Raw genomic sequence first — 12903 nt, forward strand, 5'->3', positions numbered from 1 at the left:
ACCGAGGCCCACAGGCATCAGGGCACGCAAACAAAAACACAGGAAAAAGCAACAAAAAAAGACGGGACAGGTAACCAAGTGGGCAAGAAAGTCAGAAGCGGGATGGGTTCTCTTTCTTAGAGGAATGGCTGCAGAGAGCGTTAGTTGAAAAGGATAGTTTTCAATATCCGGCAAAAGGGATTGTATCCCTTTACCATCCTAGCTCCAAAGGCAAGTTATTCCAGATTTTCACGGCCTTGAAGGGGAAGGATCTGCCTAGACAACTGGAGAGAGCGAATTTAGGGATGTTGACCAGCGCCAAGGCAGAGGAGAGCAGCTTCCTTGGTGGCTCATAAAAGGACACCAGTTCTTTAGTTTAGACTGGGACAGTACCATATAAAGCTCTATGGACTAGAGAGGCAGCCTGAAATTCCAGCTGGGAGCCCACAGAGAGCCAATGGAGATCTCGCCAGCTATCAGAAATATGATCTCTTTTAGCTTTCTTCATGAGAATGTGACCTGCATCATTTTGAAGAGTCTGGAGGGCATGGATGTGTTTTCTTGTTGGCCCCAATTAATAATGCATTGCCATAGTCCAATCTGGACCTCACAAGCACACAGGCATTTGAGGAGCAGCTATATACCGACAGAAAGGGATGCAGGTTTCTCAGCAGCCTAAGGTAGTAGGAACCATTTTTTATTGTCTGGTTAATATGAGCGTCTGCACTAAGCAGAGGGTCAAGATAGAAGTCCAAGTCAGCACTTTGAAACACAATTTACTTGATGTATATGCGCCTAACAAATGCACAACAAATAAATAAATAAATAAATACTTCCTTTCCCAATACTTTTGTAGTTAATCTTTGAATCAATCCCCTTCCCCATTAATACTGTTCTCGGCCTCTGAAGAGTCTACCAATGCCCAATACTAATGTGCACAACCGCTGAACAGTTCCTTCCTGCCCAGTATTCATTTACACCACCACTGACAAGTCGCTCGCTGCCCATTTCTAATGTACACGACCTCTGAAGAGTCCCTCCCTACCCAATACTAGTCTATCGGGAGGATAGCTCAGGGGCAACATGCTCGCCTTGGAAGCAAGATGACAGAGAGTAACACAGGTTCGATCCCCAGGTCCACGCTTAGAAACCTCTGGGTATTAAGCGCATTATACATAACCAATCCTATCATATCACAACTCGGCATCCTTGCTCTTGGCTCAGTACTCTTGTACATGACTGCTAAATCATCTCCCCCTGCCTGGTACCAGTATACACGACCTCAAAATCATGCCTCCTTGCCCAATAGTCTTGTAGGCAATCTAGGAATCATTCCTACTGCCCAGTACCTTTGTACTTGACCTTTGAAGAGTGTCATCCTGCCCAAAGCCCAAAGCTAATGCACACAACCTCTGAAAGTCGCTCCCGGCCCGATATTAATGTACACGATCTCTGGAGTCGCTCACTGCCCAATACCATCGTACATGACATCTGAATCCTTGCTCCCAGGCCAGTACTCGTGTACACCACCATTGAGTCATCTCTCTCTGCCTCGTAGCAGTAAACACAGTCCCAAAATCCTCCCTCCTTGCCCAATACCTTTGTAGATAATCTTTGAATCAATTCTCCTCCCAAGTAACATTATACTCGGCCTCTGAAGAGTCTCCCCCTGCCCAATACTAATGCACACAACCTCAGTAGAGTTCCACCCTGCCCAATGTGTGCGCGACCACTGAAGAGACTCCCCCTGCCCAGTACTAATGCACACAACCTCAGTAGCGTTCCACCCTGCCCAATGTGTGCACGACCACTGAAGTGCCCCTCCCTGCCCAATACTCTTGCTCATAATCTCTAAATCGTCCCTCACTAGCCAACACTCTATTTCCATGTTTGCATGGCCCTGCCCTGTTAAATATTACTGTACAAGATCCCACCAATTGCCCCATCCTGCTCGAAACTAATGAACAAAAACACTTGATAGTCCCTCCAGTCCAATTTTAACATACTCCACTTTAGAACCGTTCCTTCCTTCCCAAAATTATTGTACACACAGTATGTTTACTCCTATCCATCCCTCATGTACACGAACTTCCAATTGCGCACGGTCCGCTCACTCATGCTATCCTTCTTGCTGAAGATAGCTAATCGAATTTTGCATGCCGAAAAGAAAGTATATAGCGAAAGTATTTCCTTTCGAAATATAGATGAGACCAAGTGTCTACAACTTTTGGTTCTCCAGATAATTTGGTCTAGAACTTGAGCTGTAGTTCAAAGCATTTGAACATCTGCAGATGGCAGCCCCTGAATGAGACACTACCACTGCCCTGTAAAACCTTTGAAAGCTGAGAATAATTCCATTCAAAGAGTTCATGGGATTTTTGGCTGAATCACATACAGGGAGTTATTCTCTTTGGTAGCCATAACATGCTGTACCTAGACACATCAGCCTCTATGGTTCACAATAGATGAGAATTCCATCAAACTAAAAGCATTAATAGGTATTCATGAGCCCGCCCAAATTCATAATAAGGCCAACAAACTCAGAGACACTATATTTTTGCATATCCTAAATACATACACAATGTCACCATTAGTACAAAAGTGCTGCATGCCATTATTTATTTTGTTCCCCGTGTTTATGAATGTTGTATTATTTGCAGTGCCTTGCTGGTTGTGTTGCTGTCGGTTCGGGGTCTAAAGGGTAGTAACAAAAGACTGTCCTTGCAAATTCCAGGCCGAAGCCTTTTGTCCCCGGACTTCTCCCATTCCCTTTCAGGGGTGTCCCCCACCACAGCCCCATCCCTTAGCCACCACCCTCACCCACTCCTCTCCACTTACCAGTTACTTACCGGCTTCTTCTTCCTGGCTTCTCTGTAAGACGTGGCCCCTAAAGAACTGTGTACACGAAGAAGCCTTATGTGTGTAGCATTTCATACGTAGGCCGTCCGGGGGCGTGGCCTAGAGACCACAAACTGTTGGTTTCTGTCTCCCATTTTGATGTCCTTTTTCCTTACTCGTCTCACTAGGTGTCGCCTTCTGTCTCTAAGAACTTGCTGAATGCGACACACCCCACTTCTGGTGACTGGCTGGCTCCCTTCTTTGAACATGTGCATGTGGTTCTTCTTTCTTTAGTCACGAGTGCACACTCCAGATAAATAGCTATTGCAGTGTTGGGTGGAGGGTAGCAACGTTCAATATAACACTAACTTGATTTTTTGATAGTCAGGTGAGTCACAGATCCAACAAATGATCAGTAGAATGAGCCATTTCAGCTAACACGCCTCACATGTTTAGCACCACCTATTAGCAATCACTGCAATTTCACCTCCATATCAGAGCTACAAAGCAATGCATTGTGGGTATGCAAATTATCGGACACCCTTGCTACTTACTCCATATGAGGGCAATTACTATCTTATTGGGTAGCGCTATTTTTACTCACATTTATGACAGCTCTCGTGGGTGCAACAACAACTAACGTAGGCGTTTTACCTTATTGGGGACCCATGTTGTGGCTAAGGTTGATATCCTCGTGATTGGAGCATTGGGTGTAGATTTACCATTCACCATCTCTATGGCTAATGTAAGGGGTCTGCAATATTTAGCTCTCCAGATGTTTTGGACAATGGGGCTCATTACGAGTCTAGTGGTAACCCCACCGCTGCTTCCGGCGGGTTGCCGCCGGACTCGTAACACTTTACCGGCACCTGACTTCCTGGTGCCACCGGAACATTACAGGTCCAAGCGGATCGGGAAGTCAGGCGCCGGAAAATGTTAGTCCCCATTCCCATGGAGCCGCATAGGAATCCATTGGAATGGGGACAAGGAAGCGCTGGCACTGGTGCTAACAGTGCCGGTGCTTCTATGAAAACTCTGTGGGAGGGGCCCTTAAGGGTGCAACGGCCCCCACCGCAGAGTTGTAGTGTGGCAGTCCAGAAATGGATGCCGGTATGGTGGGACTGCCACACTTGTAATGAGGTCCATTGTCTTCCATGATGCCTTACTATGTTGGATAGGGCTTCAGGGAGGTGTAGTCCAAAACATTTGGGGATTCAAATCTAGAACAACGCGTCCACTGCCAAGATCTGTGTTTGATTTCACAGTCACAGTTTTGAATCCCGCAATGTCAAATGAATTCCATTAAGATGGGTAGAGAAATGCATCTGTTATCTGACTATAGGGCCAAAATGCGTCGCTGGGGGAGAAGATGCCCTCTATAAAAACACCTACCATATTGTTTCTTTGCACTGTAAATAGTAAGTCTTAGAATGACCAAATTCAATGTTGCTCAACTGAGTGACCTTGGAAGGATGAAGAGTTAATTTAGCACTGTTGGAACATCTGAGCTGCAGATCACATGAAGATCACAGTAGCTTGCACCAAACAACGCTTCACAATTGAATGGTCCTGGTGATACTTGTATTCTATTGGACCCTCTGAAAAGTACACAAAGATTTTGAAATGTCAGATTTTGAAACCAAGACCTAATTTGAACAATATGGCAAAAAGTATCAATCTCCAGATGAAACACAATTTACTTGATGTACAAGCGCCTTACAAATGCACAATAAAAAAGAAAATCCAAAATTGAAAAGTAAAAGTAGAGAACGAAGTCATTCCCCCATTTATCAACCATAAAAAGGTATCTTCTTTATAGTCTCATTTTAATTACACATGCATATCTCGGGAGGATAGCTCGGGGGCAACGTGCTCGCCTTGGAATCAAGATGACATGGAGCACCACAGGATCGTTCCCCGGGTCCAGGCTTAGAAACCTCTGGGTAGTAAGGCGTTATAAATAACCTATCACGTCATATGATAGCTCAGTGAGTTATGCGCCTGTTGCAAACTATGTGCGTGGCTTTCAGATACCAGGGTTAAATCGTAGAAAAGCAATCTTATCATACCTTGATTTGTGATTGCAAATAAAGTGTACTTAATCAAGTGCTAGATAGCAGCATATGGCTCCGGGAGTCGAGCGCTATCTGCTGAGATCTGTATTCACCGTATAGGCCAGATGTCCTTCCATTGTGGCTGAAGTGGATTGGATCGTACATTGGGGCAGCAGTAAGGTAATGAGCTGAAAAATTACAAAAAGGTAGTAACAAGAGCTGAATCGAACCTCCTCTTTTAAGGGAGACTTTTAATTTACTGTCTGTCCTAATAGATATTCAGAGCTGCAAAGGGGGCAAAATATATACCATGTAGTCTATGTATGTAAAACAAAAATAGACCTGTCTAACCATTAAATGGACTAATGACATTTTTAGTGCCCACTTTTTTTTATGGATTAGCACGATAACGCTTTTTCCTATACAGGCTTTTAGGCAGTGCTAATTTTGCACTTTCATTTTGCTCAGTTTCAGACACTGGTTAGTTAATGGGAGGCGTAACACGTTTTGTCATTGTCCATACGGTGTCATTATTTGTACTTTGTATACATCACTTCCACGACTTAGCCCCGGCCCCCGGGCACTGAGCAGGTGCCCGGATTTCCTTTCTGTGCCTCCCATCTTTTTTATGCATCATTGTTTCTCTTTGTTATACATTTTACTGAACTTTACCAAAATTACATATTTCACCTTATATTGTCTGAAGATTTGCCAGATTAGGGTTCAAACAAGAGCATTGACCCGTCATTACGAATTTTCTTGAACCCCCATCCACATCTTGGATAGCATCGTAAATATTAGCATGTCCACACTTAGATAGATTTGTGAATATTAGCATGTCCACACCTAGCTAGAATTGTGAATATTAGCATGTCCACACTTAGATAGATTTGTGAATATTAGCATGTCCACACCTAGCTAGAATTGTGAATATTAGCATGTCCACACCTAGCTAGAATTGTGAATATTAGCATGTCCACACCTAGCTGGAATTGTGAATATTAGCATGTCCACACTTGGATGGAGTTGTGAACATTGGACTGCGTCGCGTCTGGATAGAGTTGTGAATGCTAGCATGTCCACACTTGGATAGAATTGTGAATGTCGGCATGTCCACGCTTGGATAGAATTGTGAATGTCGACATGTCCACGCTTGGATAGAATGGGAACATTAGCCTGCGTCGCATGTAGATAGGTTTTGATTGAAGGATAGCATGCCCGTGCCTAGATGAAACTCGAATGTTAGCATGTGCCACACTTAGAACTGTGAACACCAGCCTGCGCCACTCCTAGATAACATTATGAATGTTAGCATGTCCACACCTATATAGAACTGTGAACATTGGCCTGCGCCGCTTCTAGATAGGACCGTGATCACTTAGAGAAAACTGTGAATGTTAGCATGCTAAAGGTCAGGTAACCCACTAACCAATATAACCTCAAACTCTGCATACTTATCTCACTCAAAGCTCACACAACCATCTCTTGCACCACAAGCCGCACGCACTTCACAACACTGCAACAACACATAAGCCGGAGCAACAGCACACGCAGACTGACACCGATCCATTACCTGCACCAAAGCTCAGTATCTGGTGTATACCGAGCTGAAGCTGTCAACAGAACACCACTCCTCTCACTATCCTACTCCCTCTTCACCTAACTAACCCATCCCACCTTATCATTTACAGATCCGCCAGAGCGCCTGGGGACCAGTTCCGTTGGTGACGGTGCGCGGTACAAATACCTTTAACATCTGTCCCTCTAAATGTGTTATGAGTAATTGAGCGAACTAACTTCCTTCCTTCCTTCCTTCCTTCCTTCCTTCCTTCCTTCCTTCCTTCCTTCCTTCCTTCCTTCCTTCCTTCCTTCCTTCCTTCCTTCCTTCCTTCCTTCCTTCCTTCCTTCCTTCCTTCCTTCCTTCCTTCCTTCCTTCCTTCCTTCCTTCCTTCCTTCCTTCCTTCCTTCCTTCCTTCCTTCCTTCCTTCCTTCCTTCCTTCCTTCCTTCCTTCCTTCCTTCCTTCCTTCCTTCCTTCCTTCCTTCCTTCCTTCCTTCCTTCCTTCCTTCATTCCTTCCTTCCTTCCTTCCTTCCTTTCCTCCCCTTTATCTTATTCTCTCCTTCCTTTCTTCTTTCTTCAAGGCTGAAATAAGGGTAGAGCCAGGTGGACTGAAATGATGGGAAAGGCTTCCACACGCTGTGGTTCAGGGGTTGGTTTGCAGTGTAAGGTCCCCTAGCACATGCGGCCCAGTGACGTGGGTATTGGGGGCTTTTTTCTATCCAATATGAAATAACCCCTGCAAAAATAAAAAATTAGAGCCGTGAAACATACATACTGCGCGATATGGTGAAAACGCTGTACACCCTAATTTATCACTAGCCCTAAAACACACCACCAACAATGGTGATCTGGCTCCTTGTCTCTTTAGTGAACTCACGCCTAAGGCCACTTGTGCCCATTGAGGTAACAGTCCATTCACACACAGGTCCAAGCACGGAATTCACCGAAAGCCAGAGATATGTCGCCCCCACACGATGATTTATACGAGCTGGCAGTGTTTTTCAACACGAGTCCTGCTGGGTTTACAGTACTAACACGTCGTGGCTGCCCCCTGCAAGAGCAGCAGCTGAGTGACACCGCGTTGACCTCTGCCGGCGAGCGCCATGTTGTCAGTGAACACAACACTCCCGCTGCAGTCCCGAGCTGCTGATAATAGAAGGCAAAACAAACAGCAGAAGACCCTCCAGCACAGCGTGACCAGGTCACGCAGTGGAGGGCGGCACACCTTGCCTAGTGAAATAGGGCTCCAGCATTCCTAAACTGGCCCAGCTTTTCATTACCTCTCCGTGTCCATGGCATTAGGTCGCACACACAAACACTACATCCAGTTAAGCGTTCCCGCCGTTTCTCTCAAGCAATGTCTAAACGTAAATCGCCTCATTGACTCGTATTATCCAACCCTCCCCTAGCCTTAGGGTGGGATTAGGAGGGTGATGTGTCTTGACCCATCATGTAACTGCAGTGTTAATGGGCAGAGTGGCAAACGAATATTGCCTCATATGAATGTGGCAGGGTTCCCTGGAAACAAGGCATGTAACCACATTACTTTGAAACTTTGGAGTCATTATGGAGATGAGATAAAAGGAAACGGGCCATTTCCCAAGCATGTTTTAATTCTTCTGCCAGAGTTGGGGTTGCCCTCTTCTTTAATACACAAGGCGTCCGGCTTTATCTTATTTATTTTCAACATTACCGTCTGAATTTATTTTTAGTCATTTTATCTGTATTTATCCACATTTAAATTCTGTTCATAAAATAAAATGTGCACCTAATGCTTTTCCGTATTTGTTCAAATAAACAATGTAGCACTTTTATTTCTGTAATGTGAAGCTCGTTGATGTGTTTTTGCACATCCAGCCAAGATCCATTTTAACTAATCTCTTTACCCCTTTAAACAATTTCAAAGGACAATAAATCAATTGTGTAGCCTCTGAGTTGTGGCAGCCATTGGTTTGCAAGGCTTAATTGACAACTTGATGAGATAATTAAGACACATGGATTTCCGCCTGCCCCCTTTTTTTTTTACAAATAATTACTAAAAGGAATCAGAATGATTTCTGTCTGTATTTTGTGGGAAAAAATCACAAAAAATGTAAAACCCAGAGCCCTATTTATAAAGTTTCCCCTGAGTAGCCCTCACTGTGGGTGGGTAAAATGGCTGAATTTCGCGCCATAGACAAAACAGTGAATTCTGGGTAAAATCAGCTCACCTTGCTCGTGCAGTGAAATTGTCACTTTTGGTTATTCTGCCTGAAATTTCATTTTTTAAGGTATTTTGCTTTGCATGCATGAATATTTCAGAAAATGAGGATAGCGCAAACATTATTGGCCCCAATTGGCTGACACATTGAAGCACCCAAAAAACAAAATTCGACCAAAAGTGGTGAAATGAAGAGGAAATCCGCTTTGCCACCATAGCAACATTACAGGTAACATGAGTCTATTTCGGTGGTAATCTTTGCTGGTGGTAATCTTCTTTACCCCTATCCCGCCTGCATATTTTACTTTCTGTTTCACTCATCGGACATCGGTCCACCTTCAAGGCTATGTGCATCACCCGCCGTGCTCTGTACAACACTAGCTCAGAATATCTACAACATAAGCTCACCCCGTACAGGCCCTACAGAAACCTGAGATCAGACACAGCTCTTCTCCTTGTCATCCCATTCGACAAATCGAATAGAATAGTCCTCCTCCATTCGAGCACCCACCATATTGAACTATATTCTTATTTTAGCATCCACCGCATTGAGTACCACCACCTCACCTTCCAGAAGGCACTCAAGACCTGGCTCTCCCCTTCTGAATCTTGACAGATCTAGTCCACCTCATGGGTAAACTATCATCCCCAGACGGGCAGGTGGAGGTTCAATGAATTACGTGAGGAGACAACAGAACAGTAACGAGTACTGAGCACACACAGAAAGGATTCCATTTGATTCACATGATATGATCTGCATTCACTAATCGCAACTACACACCAGCCATGATTCCTGGGACCGTATCGCACTCCAACTCAATGGAAGCTTTGGCATGCAGGTGTAATGTTACAAACGTGAAAGGAAGTTCAGGTTGCGTAAATTCGATTAGCAGGAAGAGCTGATCGTTTTAGTGCCAGTATCTTTGCCATATGTTTCAGCATTTCTGCACACGTATATATCGCATTTAGCTTTGACAAACACGAGAGAGCATTATATGGTGAAGGGAGGGGTAGCAATGATGTTGTCCATTACACTTAGAGTTTAGGCCTAGAATATATTAAGGGCTTTTTGTAGCCAGCATTAATGAAGTCAGTTGTGTTTTGTTTGTGTTTAGGAAAACTTAGAATGTGTTGCTTTTGCGTTAGGGAAAGGTTTTGTTAGTTGGAGAAAGGGTGGCTGAAGTGCGACGTGATGTAATCATTAAGTACGGCAGACAGTGATTCTTAGTAGCATAAGGGATATTGATTACATTAGCCCGAGTCTGGCCATTTTGAACTAGGCCCTGTTAGCGTTCGGAGCCTTTGCCATTTAGAGTATTCCTGCTTTCCCACAGTGAGTAGCCAGACTGCCAAGGCCTTGGAGGAAGGGTGATACACTGCACAGGGAGTGGTTATTGTTGCAGGCCAGATGCTCCAGGCAGGAGATAAGTGTTAGATACATTTAGGGGCCCTGATAATACAGGGGAACCCCCCACAATCAAAAGTGCCATACCAAGATACATGTATGCTGTATCTAGCCCTGTCTGTGACTCATCTAGAACCAGTGATCCTCTTCCCCTTTAGCTATGTTATGTTTTGTTACTTGGCATTTATATAGCGCCTTATATATCATTGGTATGACCTCAAAGCGCGGGTAGGTTGAATGCCCTCCGGCAGGGGTGTTGCTAGGTGTGGAAAAGATCAGGGGCTAAGCTAATGTTGGGACTGGTGGGATTCGGGGCTAGCTATGTCCTTTTGGTTGTAGCCCCTGAGATTCTATCCGGGGGTACAACCAAAAGACCCGGGGCTATAGCCCCCTTAGCCCCCCCCTAGCAATGCCTCTGCCCTCCGGAACCCTAGTTCAAGTCAGTAGAGAGAGAGAGAGTGTCGAATGGTGCGTGGGTGCACAGTGTATGTGTGCAGCTGGTGGAATTGTTGGATGATAGCTGCTTCTTAGCGATAGGTGTGGTGTTCAGGAAATCAGTTGGATGTGTTCAGTCTGGTGGGTGGACACCCAGACTGGGTTCTGGCTGCGTTAGGCCTCAGGAACGCCTAAGCTAGCCGGAATGTGCTCAGCTAGCTGTGTTTTATTAGGGTGATGAGGTGATCATGGGGTCATGTTCGTGTGTGAACAGCTAGGCCGAATTATCGGGGTATAGCTGTGTTCTATTTGAATGATGGTGTATAGAAGAGAGTAGGAGTAGTGGTGTGATATGGTGGTTATCAGTAAAAGCGCCTGAGACAGGCATGTGAGCAGGATGGTGGGGACGTACATAGCAACATCGGCAAACATCTGCAACATCCGTAACATCCGTAGCATCCGCACCATCCGTAACATCCGCACCATCCGTAACATCCGCACCATCAGTAACATCCGCAGCAACTGTGACCTCCGCACTATCCGTGACATCTGTAATATCTGCACCATCTGTAACATCCAAGACATCCGGACCATCCGTGGCATCCATGACATCCGCACTATCCACACCATCCGTGACATCCGCAACATCCATGACATCTGCAATCTCGGCACCATCCGCACCATCCATACCATCCGCACCATCCGCAACCTCCGCACCATCTGTAACATCTGCACCATCCGTAGCAACCACACCATATGCACCATCCGCAACATCCGTACCATCCACAATATCTGCACCATCTGCAACATCCGCACCTCCTGCAACATCCGCATCATCCGTAACATCTGCACTATTCGTAACATCCGCACCATCCATAATATGCGCACTCTCCGCACCATCCGTAACAGCCGCAACATCCGCACCATCTGCGACATCTGCGACATCCGCACCATCCGTGACATCCGCACCATCCATGATATTCGCACCATCCATGATATTCACACCATCCTTGACATCCGCACCATCCGTAGCATCCGCACCATCCACACCATCTGTAATATCCGCACCATCCGTAACATCTGCACCATCCATAACATCTGCACCATCCATAACATCTGCACCAACCGTGACCTCTGCACTAACCGTAATATCCGCACCATCCGTAACATCCACAACATCCAGACCATCCGTGGCATCCGTGACGTCCACACCATCTGTGACATGTGCAACATCTGTGACATCTGCAACATCCGCACCATCCATACCATCCGCACCATCCATAGCACCCGCACCATCCATAGCACCCGCACCATCCATAGCACCTGCACCATCCATAGCACCCGCACCATCCTTGACATCCACACCATCCGTGACAGACCGCACCATCCATGACATCCACAACTTCCGCGGCATCCACACCATCTGTAACATCCACACCATCCGTAACATCCATACCATCTGTAACATCCGCACCATCCACACCGTCCGTGACATCCACACTGTCTGTGACATCCGCACCATCCGCTCCATCCGCACCATCCGCTTCATTTGCGACATCTGCATCATCGGTGACATCTGCACCATCCGTGACATCCACTTCGTCTGTTCGATCCACTTCGTCCGTTCCATCCACTTCATCCGTTCGATCCACTTCATCCGTTCCATCCACTTTATCCGTTCCATCGTTCCGTCCACTCCATCCGTTCCATCCACTCCCCCCGTTTCAACTACTCCATCCGTTCCTTCCAATCCATCCGTTCCATCCACTCCATCCATTCCGACCACTACATCCGTTCTGTCCACTGAAGCAGTACCATCCACTCTAGCCATTACGTCCACTCTGTACATTCGCACCATTCGCACATCCCACAATATCCGCATCATCCGTAACATCTGCACTATTCGTAACATCCACACCATCCATAATATGCGCACTCTCCGCACCATCTGTAACAGCTGAAACATCTGCACCATCCGCGACATCTGCACCATCTGTGACATCCGCACCATCCGTGACGTCTGCACCATTCGTGACATTCGCACCATCCTTGACATCCACACCATCCGTGACAGACCGCACCATCCTTGACATCCACAACTTCCGCGGCATCCACACCATCCGTAACATCCGCACCATCCGTAACATCCGCACCATCCGTAACATCCGCACCATCCGTAACATCCGCACCATCTGTAACATCCGCACCATCCACACCGTCCGTGACATCCACACCGTCTGTGACATCCACACTGTCCGTGACATCCGCAACATCCGCACCATCCGCTCCATCCGCTTCATCCGCGGCATCTGCATCATCGGTGACATCTGCACCATCCGTGACATCCACTTCGTCTGTTCGATCCACTTCATCCGTTCCATCCACTTCATCCGTTCGATCCACTTCATCCGTTCCATCCACTTTATCCATTC

This window comes from Ambystoma mexicanum, chromosome 12, assembly GCF_040938575.1.
Source record: "Ambystoma mexicanum isolate Mex_15411 chromosome 12, UKY_AmexF1_1, whole genome shotgun sequence".
Taxonomy (NCBI): Eukaryota; Metazoa; Chordata; class Amphibia; order Caudata; family Ambystomatidae; genus Ambystoma; species Ambystoma mexicanum.